The 15,905-nt window shown below is 48.4% G+C and overlaps 1 protein-coding gene across 12 annotated transcripts in view; it reads right to left on the reverse strand.

Moving 5' to 3' along the window:
- SYCP1 (synaptonemal complex protein 1) overlaps window positions 1–15,905 on the reverse strand; it is a 6,803,167-nt gene that overhangs the window by 1,992,930 nt on the left and 4,794,332 nt on the right. The window lies entirely within an intron of this gene.

Here is a 15,905-nt window from a genome sequence, read left to right on the forward strand (position 1 = left end):
TGCAATCGATGCAAAAGATCAAAACCCTTTTCGGGTTTAGCTGATGGAGTCCCTCCACCTCTTTCAAGGGGTAAGGCAGAACAAAGAACGTTGGGAGGCTGATGTATTACACAACAAGAAAAGATGTAATGAATTTTGGCAAAACTGCCTTGTTGGTCGTCAACACCAGTTTCTCTGGAAAATGATCCTGTAAAGACAATTGCACCGAGAGGGCCTAAAGCTCACTCAGGTGGTGGGCTGAAGTCACCAGGGCGAAGAAAACAGTTTTCAGAGTAAACAGACACAATACGCAGCTGTGCATCGACTTGAAAGAAGAGCACATACGGAAAGTAAGGACTAAATTGAGATCACTATCATGTGGCCTCACAAAGGGTTTTGGGGCATAAATATGTCATAATAAGTGATTCATATAAACATGGTTGGTCTGTCAAAGCAAGCACACAAGACTAGAGGACGACAAATGGCCTTTAATGGTGCCCACTGCAAGTCTGTGCTGGGCGAAAACTAAACAACAATAAAATGTTTAGCCTGCAACAGGTCAGTGTAGCATGCTCCACACCAGGCACCAACTTGTCCCTGCGTAATGCAGAAACAGATTTTGCAGAGTCACTGCTTAGCAACCCCGACACATCTTGGAATAAATATTTGACCTTTTGTCTGGCAACTCTAAAGGCACAGGATATATGGTCAATTTCGCTGCCCATAGAGGCGAAATCCAAACTGTTGACCAAACAAGCAAAAATTCTTTCCTATGACCATGACGCACAATCAGTGTTAAAGCTCTTCCACGGCAGCTGGGCCTCCAAACTCTACGCCCCAAAAATATTACCGCCCTATCTCTCATCGCCCATGAAACCTCATGTAAAACATCAATTAATGAGACTACGCATTGGTCCTTTAATCCCACTGATGGCATACAAGTTCGGCCAAGGATACAAGAAAGCTGCCTCCACACAATGCCGTTTCTGCAAACAGGAGGAGGAAAACCTGATTCACATCTTGTGCATTTGCAGACGCTTACTAGCCCAACGAACCTTTTGGCTTCGTCTGATCTGGCTTTCTCTTAACATCAGGACATGCTAAGAAGTATTGGAAGTATGCATGAGGGGCGACTCATCTCAGATGGCGACTCATTTTGTAAAATTTATGTCTGAAATTAACTCTTTGTTACCACTAGATGATCAAGAATGAACTTTAACTTTCCAAAACTGACTCTTTTTTTCCTGCGCGCATACTGTTTTTTTTCTTTTCTTTTTTATTCAAATTTTGTTTAGTGTTTTTTCTCTTAACTTTTAACCAAATTCTGTACAAATTGCAATGATTTTATTTAATTATGCTAATAAATTCTTACTTACTTACTTACTTTGCAGAGGAGTGCTACATAGCAAGAATAATATCCACTACCTTAGGAGGAAGATGGAACACAGTCAGTTGCCACTGCTAAATCGCCCTACATGAGGCATAGATTGCATGGGACTGGGTGCAGAACCCTGCCCTGCTGCTATGACAGAAAGTCCTTCTGAAAGAGTAGATATCCATGCCCAGAAGTTCCGGGTACCACACTCTCCTGGCCCAGACCGGAACCACTAGGACTAGGACCTGGTTATTCCTGATCTTCTTCGGAACTCGGGCAGGAAAGGTAGCAACAGTAAGGCATACAGAAGTTCTGTGCTCCACTACAGCCTGAATGCATCTCCTAGAGAGAGCCTTCTTTGGAATTCCAGCATGCACATGTTTTGACACTGGCATTCTCGACTGGCAAAAATATCTAAACAGGGTTCTGCCAATTACTAGAGGATTCCCTGCACTACCTCTGCATATAGTTGCCATTCATGATCCGTCAGCTGCTACTGGCTGAGTTTGTTTGCCCTGTTTTCAAAGCTACCACCAGATTGTTCACAACCAGCGGCATTCCCTGAGGGTCCAGCTAACTCCAGAGGGACAGACCTTCATGAATCTGGAAGATGCAAGAAGGATTGCCATTATATAAAGTTGGTCTACGACTAACTGTCGCAAGACCTTCAACAAAATTCAGTAGTCGAGGTAGGGTAAAACCACTATCCCTGACCTCCAAAAATGTGCTGCAACCAATGTCATCATCTTTGTGAACACCTGAGGGGCACTGGCAAGGCTGAAGGGGAGCTCAGTAAATTGGAAATGCTCCTGGTCTACCCTAGCCCACAGGTAATGTCTGTGTGACTGCAAGATGGGTATATGAAAATATGCATACTGCAGATTCAGGGTTGCCATCTAGTCACCAAGATCCAGGGCAACTAGAACCACGGCCCATATGAGCATCTTAAATTATCTTTCCACAGGAAGGCATTCCGAGGGCAAAAATCCAAAACAGAATACATGGGAACGTTCATAAGGCGTTAAAGAAGTTCATCACACAAGGAAATAGTCGGAAACCATAAAGTCTCCACTCTTCTGAAGTCAAAGCCCTCTCTATGGCCTTTTTGGACATGAGAGCCTGCCCTTCCTGCAGTAAAACAGGAGCTCAGGGTGCATCAGGACCAATTGCAGAATTGGCTCGTTGGTGGATCGGGTGTGAGATCGATTGTCAATATGATGAGCTCAGGACTTCTCTGAACCTAGAGAAAGGTGAGATGGCTATTAGTCCTGTTTGACCTTCTTGTGCTTCCTCTTTTACTTCAATTTGGGCTAACTAGAAGACTTCAACCACTATAAGGACTTGTCGCAGGAACAAAATCCAGAGCTTGAGTCACACCATGCTCTCAACTTTGAATGGGAGTGAGACCTGCACATTATCTTCCAATGTTCTGTGATGTACACCTTTGCTTCTCAACTTTGGGTACATGAGGAAACATTCCTCACACAATTGGAGCCGTGTCCTGATCACAAACACAAAAGTCATACTTTGTGGGGGTCTGGCACGGACATTTATTTGTGAAAGCCTGGCATGGGTTACATTTTGCAATCTTGGAAGGGGGCATAGTTCCATTACACACTGGTTTGAATTTTTGGAGAAAGAAATGCAGACCAAATTTTGTCTAATTATGAGGAAAAGGATGACGAGAGGTACAGGTACAGGTTGGAAAGCACAGAAAATAAAAATATAATGCCACAGACCAGGGGTGCATCTTATATCTTATCTTATCTTATATATGCTGTATGAGAGTGGGGTCTGCAATCCCATGGCCACCCCAGATTTTTGGTTCTTGCTTTACTGATTTACGACTTTCCCTGGCTGTGGGCCTGCTAATCAGACCCACAGCCTAGCTGTTCTCTCTCTAAATTACAACCATGTACCCTAGGTGCATTTACCAATTGGTACTGGCCCACCTTATCAGTCCCTGTACAGTATACCTTAGGTATCCAGGGCATAGGTGTACCCAGGGCCTACCAGGGGCTGCAGCATGTATTATGCCACCCCTGGCTGGCCATCCAAAACAGACACAACTGGCTGCACGACAGCTGGGGCAAGGTGGTGTAATCACCCTTTGCTTTAGATATAGTTCCCTATATCTAAACCTAAAATGGACACATATATTCCTATCAGTCACTCCTATGGAAGGCCTTATCAGTCCTGAAGGCAGAGTGCTTGGAATTATGTGAGATGGTGCTCTGGCATGAGCTGAGCCGGTTTGCAGCTTGCGGAACCAAGTCCTAATAGCTGTTCCATGATAACGCTATACCATATACTTTTAAGTGCATTATAATCCTCGTGGTTAAATGCTAACTTTGGTATAACATTATCAAAACATGTCGAGTAAGGTGTCATACGAATTGGAATACTACCCCCTCGCCAATTCTGGCGACGGGGGTAGCATTCCACCCTTCTAGAGGGACACGACATGTATGTAACTGTAAACCCCGGTTAAAGTTAACTCAAGCCTCAGCATCACAAAATGGATGCTGCCACCAGAGACACACGTCTGACCTCCTGCTGCTGGGAGTCCTTCCAGCGAGGGAGGCTCAGACAAAGGGTTTCCTGCCTTGGGAGGTGCTAGCACCACCCCAGACAGGATTTTGTGTATTTGGTAGGCCAAAGCTGAAAGGAATGAGACATGCCTGGGGCACACAAGGTGCCGGTGCATACACCGGTCCAACCAGTTGCTGGGGCACTCCAGCCCCAGCTCTGGCGGGAAACTGGACAAAGGATAGTGGGTGTAACCACCCCCCTTCCTGGTCCCACCCAGAGGAGGGACCTAGTCGTAGCGCAGCCCCCTTTAGCTGAATAAAGGTAGGAGCTGGTCCCATTCCCAGTTAGATTAATCTTGACAACTTCCACGAAGAACTCTTGACCTTTGACCTCCTGAACATCAGAAGACTGAAGAATCTCCCCTATGGTCAGGGAGTGACCATCCTGCTTCGCAGGCACCATCAAGCTCCTGTGCGGTTTGCTGAAAGTCCTTCCATCCCGGAATCCGACGATCCAGCTCGACAAGACCTGCACCTCCAGACCTCTCTGACCTCTACCCACATCCACAGCACAGCTGGGACCCGTGGGTGCGAAGAGCAACGTGGAGACGGCCATCTTGAAGAAACCTGCACAGCGCTTCCAGCACGACCCCCGAGGGTTCCTCGAGTGAGTGCATTGGGGACTGAGAAGCCCCACACCGACGCAGCTCCTGCACCAAAGACCAGCCCCCCAGCATCCCCGTGATCTGCGTGGGGCCCTTTTGCCTGGTTGCTGCCTTTCCTGTTGTCTGGTCACTTGCCGGCTGGCTTGTGACTCCTGAGACGACGACCCGAAGATTTCGACACTGCTAGTCTGGTCCCCCAGACTGGCCCTTGCTTCCTTGTGAAAGAGAAGCACCCCAGACCCTCCTGGTCCGCACCAGACGCCATCTTTGTTCCACCGCGTGGCTTCCATTAGCCAAGGCCTGTTGACCAGATCGACGATCCAACACCGTCATCAGCAGCAGACTACGTGGGACAGCTTGTGCCTCCAGCCTGGTCGTGAAGAACAGCTCCTGGTCCGCGCAGCTACAGAGAGAAGCGACCCTTCCTTCACCTGAACGCGGCAACAGCATCTGGTTCCCTCCTGGTTCCAGCACCGTCACTGGCTAGTGACCAAGACTCTGTCCCCTTCCCTTTCAGGACTTCTTCCTTCCAGTTCCATCCTTGGAACCACCGGACTCCTCCATCTGGCTGCCTGCCAGCAACTCCTTGTTTCAGGCATCACCGGGACCAACGCAGCAAACCCGACGCAACTTCAGCCCTATGCACCCGCAGCCTGTGGGTTAGGTAACTAAAGCTCCTAGGTGCTGAAGTCTGTGAGCACTATCCTAGTGTTCAGGTCCACTGTTGTTTTCCCTCCATCCAGCCGGGTTCGTCCGGAATCCGTAACTTTCTAAACTGTAGCATCCATAGACGTTGATACGCATCCCGCGTGAGAGTTCCCACTCTGCACGTGAGTCCCGTGGGCCTCCTGCTCCTTACTTACCTAGTTCGTAGCGTAGTCCCAGCGATACTCCAGCCTCTGGATCTTCTTACAGTACTTTCCTTCCTCGCATTCCATTGTTTTGAGTATATGGTTTGTCGTGCCCCTAAGGCACACGTGTAAATATTGTGCAAACTCGTATTTCTTTCCTAGTATTGTCATGTGCTTAGCCCTCTGACCTCATAAAGAGTTCAGAGGTGTTGTTATTAATAAATAGATCGTTTATTTTCATAACAACCTGTGTGGTGTCCTTTCATCTGGTATTCAAGGGGTTATATTGTGGTAAAACAGCTGGCTTCACATGCCAAAAGAGTTTAGCCTAAGACTGCTTTGTCCATGCTACCATTAGGATAGCTGGTCTATAAAGGTTGACTTACAACCAATCACCATAAGGGTTGTTTGGACTGATACAAGGTGATCACTAGAACTAGTGAGCATCATATACCAGGCCAACTTCTCACATTGGTGTGCAGCGGTTGGGATTTGAGCTTGCTGTTGTTTTTACCACGTATAATCTTGAGATATCATTTGAAAGATCACATAATGTACCATAGGTACATATAACAAGCTTAGAAATACTCTGAGTTCTACTGAACCAGCTGTTGTAGTAGAAAGGGCCTAGCACACCCTGACTACAACTCTTAGCAAGGGATCAGTAGGGAAACCCATAGTGTAGGTAGGTGCATCACTTACACCTCACTAGAAAGCATGTCTACCCATGGAGAGTCTGCAGAGACTCCCCTAGTGGTTAGTGACCCTCCACAGGTCCTTTCCAGATATGCAGCTCTCAGTTTCCAGGAGATGAGACAATTGTGTACCTCCAGGAAATTGAAACAGGGTTCTAACCCTACCACTCCTTTTCTGTTAGGTCTCTTAGAGACATATGATGCTAGAAAAGCTTCTCAGACAGATGGGAGCATGCCAGCCTTAGAAGGTACCCTTGGTGATCCTGACCTCACTGAAACTGAAGAAGTAGAGGAGGAGGAGGATGAAGAGGCTATTTCTGGGGATGAGGCAGACAAAGGTCCTGAGCTAGTCAGCAGACTTACTAGGGCCAACTTAGACCTACATAGGGAAGGATCTGGGGGACCCCCAGTACTGACCCCAAGCAGGCCTAACTTTGGAGTTAGAAGAGATAGGTCTCATTCTAGGGACTCCAATAGATCTGTGCACTCTCATGCCTCTTCTCAGAGGAGAATGACTTCTCCCCAGAGGAGAATGACTTCCCCTCAGAGGAGAGAACATGAAGCAAGGATGAAACAGGCTAATCTGAGGATTCAGAGGGAAGAACTTGCCCTTGCCAAGGAGAAGCTTGCCTTTGCTAGAGAGCAACAGTTGAGTGGGGTAGTCTCCACTGGTGGCAGCAATATCCCTAAGGATAAAGACAGGAGTTTTGATACTAGACACCTGAGTAAAATAGTGCCCCCCTTTAAACAAGGGGATGACATCCACAAATGGATGACTGCTTTGGAGAGGGCCTGCACTGTCCAGTGCATCCCCCAGAGTCAGTGGGCAGCTATATTGTGGCTCTCCTTTGAAGGTAAAGGTAGAGATAAGCTCCTCACTACTAGAGCTGAGGATGCTAACAATTACCAAGTCCTGAAGAATACACTGATTGATGGGTTTGGCTTAACCACTGAACAGTACAGGATGCTGTTCAGAGACACCCAGAAAATTTAGTCTCAGGATTGGGCTGACTTTGTTGATTGTGCCACTAAAGCTTTTGAAGGCTGGTTACTGGGAAGTAAAGTTACTGATTACACAGGATTGTATAATCTAATTATGAGAGAACAAATCTTAAGTAATTGTCAGAATCAGTTGTTGCATCAGCACCTTATTGACTCAGATCTGACCTCTCCCCAAGAATTGGGAAGAAGGCAGACAGATGGGTCAGGACAAGGGTCAAGCAGCAGAACCAGAACCAGGGTGGTGGCCAAAAGAAAGCAGACCCCAAGGGTAATGAGAATAAGCAAAATGACCAGAAGTCTTCAACAGGGCCCCAACAATCTAAAGAGTGTGGGTCCCAGAATTCCCAGAATTCCCAAAAGAAGAAGAATGGTCAGAAGAAACCATGGTGCCAATACTGTAAAAGTAATACTCACTGGTTTAGTGAGTGCACCAAGAAAGGTCCAACTCCTACCACTACTGCCCCTAAGGCATCTGCACCCCTAGTACAGTTAGTAGTGGTAGTAATCCTCCCAAGGCTATAGTGGGGTTAACCCTGGGAACTGAGGCGGGTTCTGACTTAGTCAGGACACCTACTCAGGCTGTTCTTGTTTGTACTGGGGACATGGATATGACCCCTACAATAAGTCCCAGTACTCTGGGCAAGTACAGGCAAACGCCTTTGATCAATGGAAAAATGGTTCAGGCCTACAGGGACACTTGTGCCAGTGTCACTATGGTGACACCAAACTTTGTGGACCCTGACCAGGTAATACTAGGTTCAGACTACCTGGTGACCAATGCTAGCAATGCCACTACCTCCCATAGTATGGCACTTGTTAATTTCTCCTGGGGAGGGGTAAATGGCCTCAAAAGGGTTGTTGTTAGTTCAGACCTCCCAGTGGACTGTCTTTTGGGCAATGATTTGGAATCCTCCTTATGGTCAGATGTGGAGTATAGGACTCATGTGGAAATGTTAGGTTTATCAGCACATGTCCTTGCTGTGACTAGGTCACAGGCCAAGAAATGCCCAGCTGAACTAGTGCTGGATCCTGGAAGAATGGACCAGACACTACCCAAGAGAAAGAGCAGTAGGGGTAAGGTTGACCCTTCCCCCCTGCCTCAGGTGGAGGATCAGCTCTCTCAGGAGACTGACCCCAAGACCCCAGAAGGAACTGTCCTAGAAGAGCTTGAGCCTGAACAGGTTGAGTTTCTTGGGGCAGGGGGACCTTCCAGGGCAGACTTGAGGCAGGCACAGTTAGACTGTTCCTCTCTTGAACCCCTCAGACAGCAGGCTGCTTCTGAGGCTGCAGGGAATGCTACAGGTGCCCATAAGGTATATTGGGACAATGGACTCCTATACTCTGAGGCAAGAGACCCCAAGCCTGGTGCTACCAGGAGGCTGGTCATCCCCTTGTCTCTTAGAGGTTTCCTTCTCACCTTAGCCCATGAAATTCCCCTTGCAGGTCACTTAGGCCAGAACAAGACTTGGGACAGGCTTGCCCCACACTTTCACTGGCCTCATATGTCTGAGGACACTAAAGAGTTTTGTCGCTCCTGTGTCACCTTACAAGCCAGTGGCAAATCAGGTGGCACAACAAAGGCCCCCCTTATACCACTACCTGTGGTGGGGGGTCCCTTTGAAAGAGTGGGGATTGACATTGTTGGACCAATGGACCCCCCAACAGCATCTGGGCACAGATTTATACTGGTGGTAGTGGATCATGCCACCAGGTATCCAGAAGCTATTCCCCTTAGGACCACTACATCTCCTGTTGTGGCCAGGGCCCTGGTTGGAGTTTTCTCCAGAGTGGGGTTTCCTAAGGAGGTTGTCTCTGACAGAGGTGCAAACTTCATCTCAGGATACTTGACTGCTATATGGAAGGAGTGTGGTGTAAATTACACATTTACCACACCCTATCACCCACAATGCAATGGGCTTGTTGAAAGATTCAACAGGACCCTCAAAGGGATGATAAAAGGGTTACCTGAAAAGCTTAGGCGAAGATGGGACATCCTTTTACCCTGCCTTCTGTTTGCTTACAGAGAGGTCCCACAGAAGGGGGTTGGTTACAGCCCTTTTGAGCTTCTGTTTGGACATCCTGTAAGAGGACCCCTATGTCTTGTGAAGGAAGGATGGGAGTTACCTCTCAAAAAGCCTAAACTTGACATAGTGGACTATGTACTTGGTCTCCGCTCCAGGATGGCAGAGTACATGGAGAAGGCATCTAAAAACCTGGAGGCCAGCCAAGAACTTCAAAAAGCTTGGCATGACCAAAAGGCTGTCATAACTGTTTACCATGCAGGACAGAAGGTGTGGGTGTTGGAGCCAGTGGCCCCAGCAGCTCTCCAAGACAAATGGTCTGGACCCCACATCATCATTGAGCAAAAGGGAGAAGTCACCTACTTGGTGGACATGGGAACTCCCAGGAGCTCTCACAGAGTACTTCATGTGAATAGGCTCAAAGCATTTGTTGACAGGGAGGACATGGGCTTGCTCATGGCCACAGATGAGGGACAGGAGGAAGAGAGTGACCCTCTCCCAGACCTGCTCACTCAGACCCTGATGATGGGTCAGTAGATGGGGTAGTCTTTTCTGACAGCCTCTCTGAGCATCAACAAAAGGATTGTAAGCAAGTCCTTCAATCCTTCAGACAAATGTTTTCTCTGACCCCCAGTCAGACAAACTGGTGCACACATGAGGTGGACACTGGAGACAGTCTGCCTATAAAGAGTAAAATCTACAGGCAACCTGACCACGTCAAGGACTGCATAAAAACTGAAGTACAAAGGATGTTGGAATTGGGAGTCATTGAACCCTCAGAGAGCCCTTGGGCTAGTCCTGTAGTTCTAGTGCCTAAACCACACACCCAGGATGGTAAGAGAGAGACGAGGTTTTGCGTAGACTACAGGGGTCTCAATGCTGTCACTAAGACAGATGCCCATCCAATACCTAGGGCAGATGAACTGATAGACAAGTTGGCTTCTGCAACTTTCTTAAGTACATTTGACCTGACAGCTGGTTATTGGCAAATCAGGTTAGCTGAGGATGCCAAGGCCAAGCCAGCATTTTCTATCCCAGGAGGACATTACCAATTTGTGGTGATGCCCTTTGGTTTGAAAAATGCACCTGCCACTTTTCAAAGGTTGGTGAACCAAGTTGTCACTGGGTTGGATGACTTTTGTGCAGCATATCTAGATGATATTGCTGTCTTTAGCTCCACCTGGGAGGATCACCTGATCCACCTAAGGAAAGTTTTAGAGGCCCTGCAAAAGGCAGGCCTCACTATCAAGGCTACTAAGTGCCAGATAGGGCAGAGTCAAGTTGTATACTTGGGCCACCTTGTAGGTGGAGGCAAAGTTCAACCTCTGGAGAGCAAGATACAGGCCATAAAGGACTGGGCTCCTCCAACCACCCAGACACAGGTCAGAGCTTTCTTGGGCCTGTCTGGTTATTACAGGAAATTTGTCGGAAATTATGGAACCATTGTGACTCCACTTAATGACCTGACAAGTAAGAAAATGCCAAAGAAAGTTCAGTGGACAGTTAGCTGTCAGAAGGCATTTGATGACCTAAAGCAGGCCATGTGCACTGCACCTATTCTCAAGAGTCCAGACTACTCCAAACTTTTCATTGTCCAAACAGATGCTTCTGAGTTAGGTGTGGGAGCTGTTCTATCTCAGCTGAATATTGATGGTCATGACCAGCCCATTGCTTTTATAAGTAGAAGGCTGACCCCTAGAGAGAAACGTTGGTCAGCTATTGAGAGGGAGGCCTTTGCTGTGGTTTGGGCCCTGAAGAAGTTGAGGGCATACTTGTTTGGTACTCACTTCAAGTTTCAGACCGACCATAAGCCCCTCTTATGGCTAAATCAAATGAAGGGTGAAATCCCCAAACTTCTTAGGTGGTCCATTTCCCTACAGGGGATGGACTTTACAGTGGAGCACCGCCCAGGGACTGACCATGGTAATGCAGATGGTCTCTCCAGGTACTTCCACTTAGAACCAGAAGACTCACCTGGTCAAGGTTAGTTTGATGTCCCTAAGTTTGGGGGGGGTTATGTAGGAGAGTGGGGTCTGCAATCCCATAGCCACCCCAGATTTTTGGTTCTTGCTTCACTGATTTACGACTTTCCCTGGCTGTGGGCCTGCTAATCAGACCCACAGCCTAGCTGTTCTCTCTCTAAATTACAACCATGTACCCTAGGTGCATTTACCAATTGGTACTGGGCCACTTTATCAGTCCCTGTACAGTATACCTTAGATATCCAGGGCATAGGTGTACCCAGGGCCTACCAGAGGCTGCAGCATGTATTATGCCACCCCTGGCTGGCCATCCAAAACAGACACAACTGGCTGCACGACAGCTGGGGCAAGGCGGTGTAATCACCCTTTGCTTTAGATATAGTTCCCTATATCTAAACCTAAAATGGACACATATATTCCTATCAGTCACTCCTATGGAAGGCCTTATCAGTCCTGAAGGCAGAGTGCTTGGAATTATGTGAGATGGTGCTCTGGCATGAGCTGAGCCCGTTTGCAGCTTGCGGAACCAAGTCCTAATAGCTGTTCCATGATAACGCTATACCATATACTCTTAAGTGCATTATAATCCTTGGGGTTAAATGCTAACTTTGGTATAACATTATCAAAACATGTCGAGTAAGGTGTCATACGAATTGGAATACTACCCCCTCGCCAATTCTGGCGACGGGGGTAGCATTCCACCCTTCTAGAGGGACACGACATGTATGTAACTGTACACCCCGGTTAAAGTTAACTCAAGCCTCAGCATCACAAAATGGATGCTGCCACCACAGACACAAGTCTGACCTCCTGCTGCTGGGAGTCCTTCCAGCGAGGGAGGCTCAGACAAAGGGTTTCCTGCCTTGGTAGGTGCTAGCACCACCCCAGACAGGATTTTGTGTATTAGGTAGGCCAAGGCTGAAAGGAATGAGACATGCCTGGGGCACACAAGGTGCCCTGTGCATACACCGGTCCAACCAGTTGCTGGGGCACTCCAGCCCCAGCTCTGGCGGGAAACTGGACAAAGGATAGTGGGTGTAACCACCCCCCTTCCTGGTCCCACCCAGAGGAGGGACCTAGTCGTAGCGCAGCCCCCTTTAGCTGAATAAAGGTAGGAGCTGGTCCCATTCCCAGTTAAATTAATCTTGACAACTTCCACGAAGAACTCTTGACCTTCGACCTCCTGAACATCAGAAGACTGAAGAATCTCCCCTATGGTCAGGGAGTGACCATCCTGCTTCGCAGGCACCATCAAGCTCCTGTGCGATTTTGCTGAAAGTCCTTCCATCCCGGAATCCGACGATCCAGCTCGACAAGGCCTGGACCTCCAGAACTCTCTGACCTCTACCCACATCCACAGCACAGCTGGGACCCGTGGGTGCGACGAGCAACGTGGAGACGGCCATCTTGAAGAAACCTGCACAGCGCTTCCAGCACAACCCCCGAGGGTTCCTCGAGTGAGTGCATTGGGGACTGAGAAGCCCCACACCGACTCAGCTCCTGCACCAAAGACCAGCCCCCCAGCATCCCTGTGATCTGTGTGGGGCCCTTTTGCCTGGTTGCTGCCTTTCCTGTTGTCTGGTCACTTGCCGGCTGGCTTGTGACTCCTGAGACGACGACCCGATGATTTCGACACTGCTAGTCTGGTCCCCCAGACTGGCTCTTGCTTGCTTGTGAAAGAGAAGCACCCCGGACCCTCCTGGTCCGCACCAGACGCCATCTTTGTTCCACCACGTGGCTTGCATTAGCCAAGGCCTGTTGACCAGATCGACGATCCAACACCACCATCAGCAGCAGACTACTTGGGACAGCTCGTGCCTCCAGCCTGGTTGTGAAGAACAGCTCCTGGTCCGCGCAGCTACAGAGAGAAGCGACCCTTCCTTCACCTGAACGCGGCAACAGCATCTGGTTCCCTCCTGGTTCCAGCACCGTCACTGGCTAGTGACCAAGACTCTGTCCCCTTCCCTTTCAGGACTTCTTCCTTCCAGTTCCATCCTTGGAACCACCGGACTCCTCCATCTGGCTGCCTGCCAGCAACTCCTTGTTTCAGGCATCACCGGGACCAACGCAGCAAACCCGATGCAACTTCAGCCCTATGCACCCGCAGCCTGTGGGTTAGGTAACTAAAGCTCCTAGGTGCTGAAGTCTGTGTGCACTATCCTAGTGTTCAGGTCCACTGTTGTTTTCCCTCCATCCAGCCGGGTTCGTCCGGAATCCGTAACTTTCTAAACTGTAGCATCCATAGACGTTGATACGCATCCCGCGTGAGAGTTCCCACTCTGCACGTGAGTCCCGTGGGCCTCCTGCTCCTTACTTACCTAGTTTGTAGCGTAGTCCCAGCGATCCTCCAGCCTCTGGATCTTCTTACAGTACTTTCCGTCCTCGCATTCCATTGTTTTGAGTATATGGTTTGTCGTGCCCCTAAGGCACACGTGTAAATATTGTGCAAACTCGTATTTCTTTCCTAGTATTGTCATGTGCTTAGCCCTCTGACCTCATAAAGAGTTCAGAGGTGTTGTTATTAATAAATAGATCGTTTATTTTCATAACAACCTGTGTGGTGTCCTTTCATCTGGTATTCAAGGGGTTATATTGTGGTAAAACAGCTGGCTTCACATGCCAAAATAGTTTAGCCTAAGACTGCTTTGTCCATGCTACCATTAGGATAGCTGGTCTATAAAGGTTGACTTACAACCAATCACCATAAGGGTTGTTTGGACTGATACAAGATGATCACTAGAACTAGTGAGCATCATATACCAGGCCAACTTCTCACATATGCCATCTACAGGCATCTGGGAAATTTGCTTCAAAAGTTAATGGATCGAGTCTGGCACCTAGGGATAATTCTACAGGTGAAGAATCTGTGGTTAGATTCCTAAGCATAATGTGCATAAATATACAAAAAAATATAATAATAAGTTACTTGTCTCTAAAATTGTTTGCCTAGCAAAATATTTCAGAAGTTCAGTGTGCTATAAATGTCCTTCCAAACTTTAGCAGGAATCCCATAGGTCATTACTGCCATTATTATTAGTTGCTTATAATCAATGATGAGCTCTGTAGGAAAGTGCACCTTTTTGACTTGGTCACCCCCACTTTTTGCCCACTGGTACTGATGTTCTTGACTAGTTGTGCACTAGGTCCCTGCTAAACAGGCCCCAGTTCCAGTGCTCTCTCCCTACATACTATAATTTGCTCAATTGTAGCTCAATTGGCAAGGACTTTAGCACCCTTGTAAGTTTCTGGTAAATGGTAGACATGGTACCCAGGGCATGAGTATTAACACCATCAGCGCGGCGCATTTTCCCGCTGTGCGCTGAAGTTTTTAAAAACCCGCGGTTCATGACGAGCTCAGCTCGTCATGAGCGTACGAGAGGTGTACCTCATGACGAGCTGAGCTCATCATGAGCGTCGAAGGGGTTAAAGAGGGTCCTTATGGGCTGCAGAATGTAATATTCCACACAAAGGGACCCACACAAAAACTACATGCACACTGCCATTGTAGGATGTGCAAATGGTGCAAATCATCCTGAAAACAGGACGTGGCACAACCACTGAGTCCCATGCCCCGGTACACTGCATGTATTATATGTAAGGCACCCCTAAAGCAGGCGTTACAGTCCTAAGGCAGGGTGCATTATAGTGCAAGTGAGGGTACATCTGCATAAGCAGATGTGTTCCTGTAGGACAAGTTACTTACCTTCATTAACGTCCTATCGAACAAGTTACTTACCTTCGGTAACGATATATCTGTAAGAAACATTAGTTAGTTAGATTCTTTACCTTAGAATAACCCCCAAGCGTCAGACTGGATCCAGAAAACTTTGCATAGCAGTAACCCTGCACGTTGGTAGGCGTCGTCTGTGGCTCTAAGTCCGTCATCGGCGTCGTTGACGCCGGGATGACGTCGTCGGAGTACTTAGACGCCGCCCTCGTGCGCTGACCTCAGTTCTTATACACAGCTTTTCCGTGCCAGAAACGCAGAGCCATGATAAAAACCGAAACTGGTTCCATGAAACTAGGGCCCTGAAAGGGATGACCTTAACGCTAGATATCGGTTCGCAGAACGGGGAGGATGGGTGGGGCGGTAAGGAATCTAACTAACTAATGTTTCTTTCAGAAATATCGTTACCGAAGGTAAGTAACTTGTTCATCTGAAAGAAACACGTTAGTTAGATTCCTTAACTTAGAATAGAACCCCAGCAATACCAACCCCGGTGGTGGGTCTGCGAACCAAGATCACACCAGAAAGTCCTGGAGAACGGAACGGCCAAAGAAGCCATCTCTACAGACTTGGCTGTCCAGACAGTAGTGTCTAGCAAACGTGTGCAGCGAGGCACACGTAGGTGCCTGACAGATGTCCTGCAAGGGGTCTCCCCGACCCAGGGCAGTAGAAGCCGCCGTGGTCCGAGTGGAATGGGCCCTCAGCCCAACAGGAGGCTCCTTTTTCGCCAAGCAAGGAGTAGCAAACCTTGATGCACAAGACGACCCACCGAGAGATGGTTCGTTTGTGCACCGCCCGTCCCTTCTTCGCACCCACGTAACCAACAAATAGCTGGTCATCCACCCGGAACTGGCGTGTGCGGTCCAGATAGATAGAGAGCGCACGTTTTGGGGCCAGACGGTGGAGCCTCTCTTCCTCTTTCGAGGGATGCGGAGGCGGAAAGAAGGTGGGCAAGGTGACAGACTGCCAGACTGGAAAGCTGTGACTAACTTGGGCAGGAAAGAGAGAAGCGTTCTTAAAACAACTTTCTCCGGATGGACAGAAAGAAAAGGAGGTTTAGAAGAAAGAGCCTGGAGC

This window comes from Lissotriton helveticus, chromosome 5_1 (assembly GCF_964261635.1).
Source record: "Lissotriton helveticus chromosome 5_1, aLisHel1.1, whole genome shotgun sequence".
NCBI lineage: Eukaryota > Metazoa > Chordata > Amphibia > Caudata > Salamandridae > Lissotriton > Lissotriton helveticus.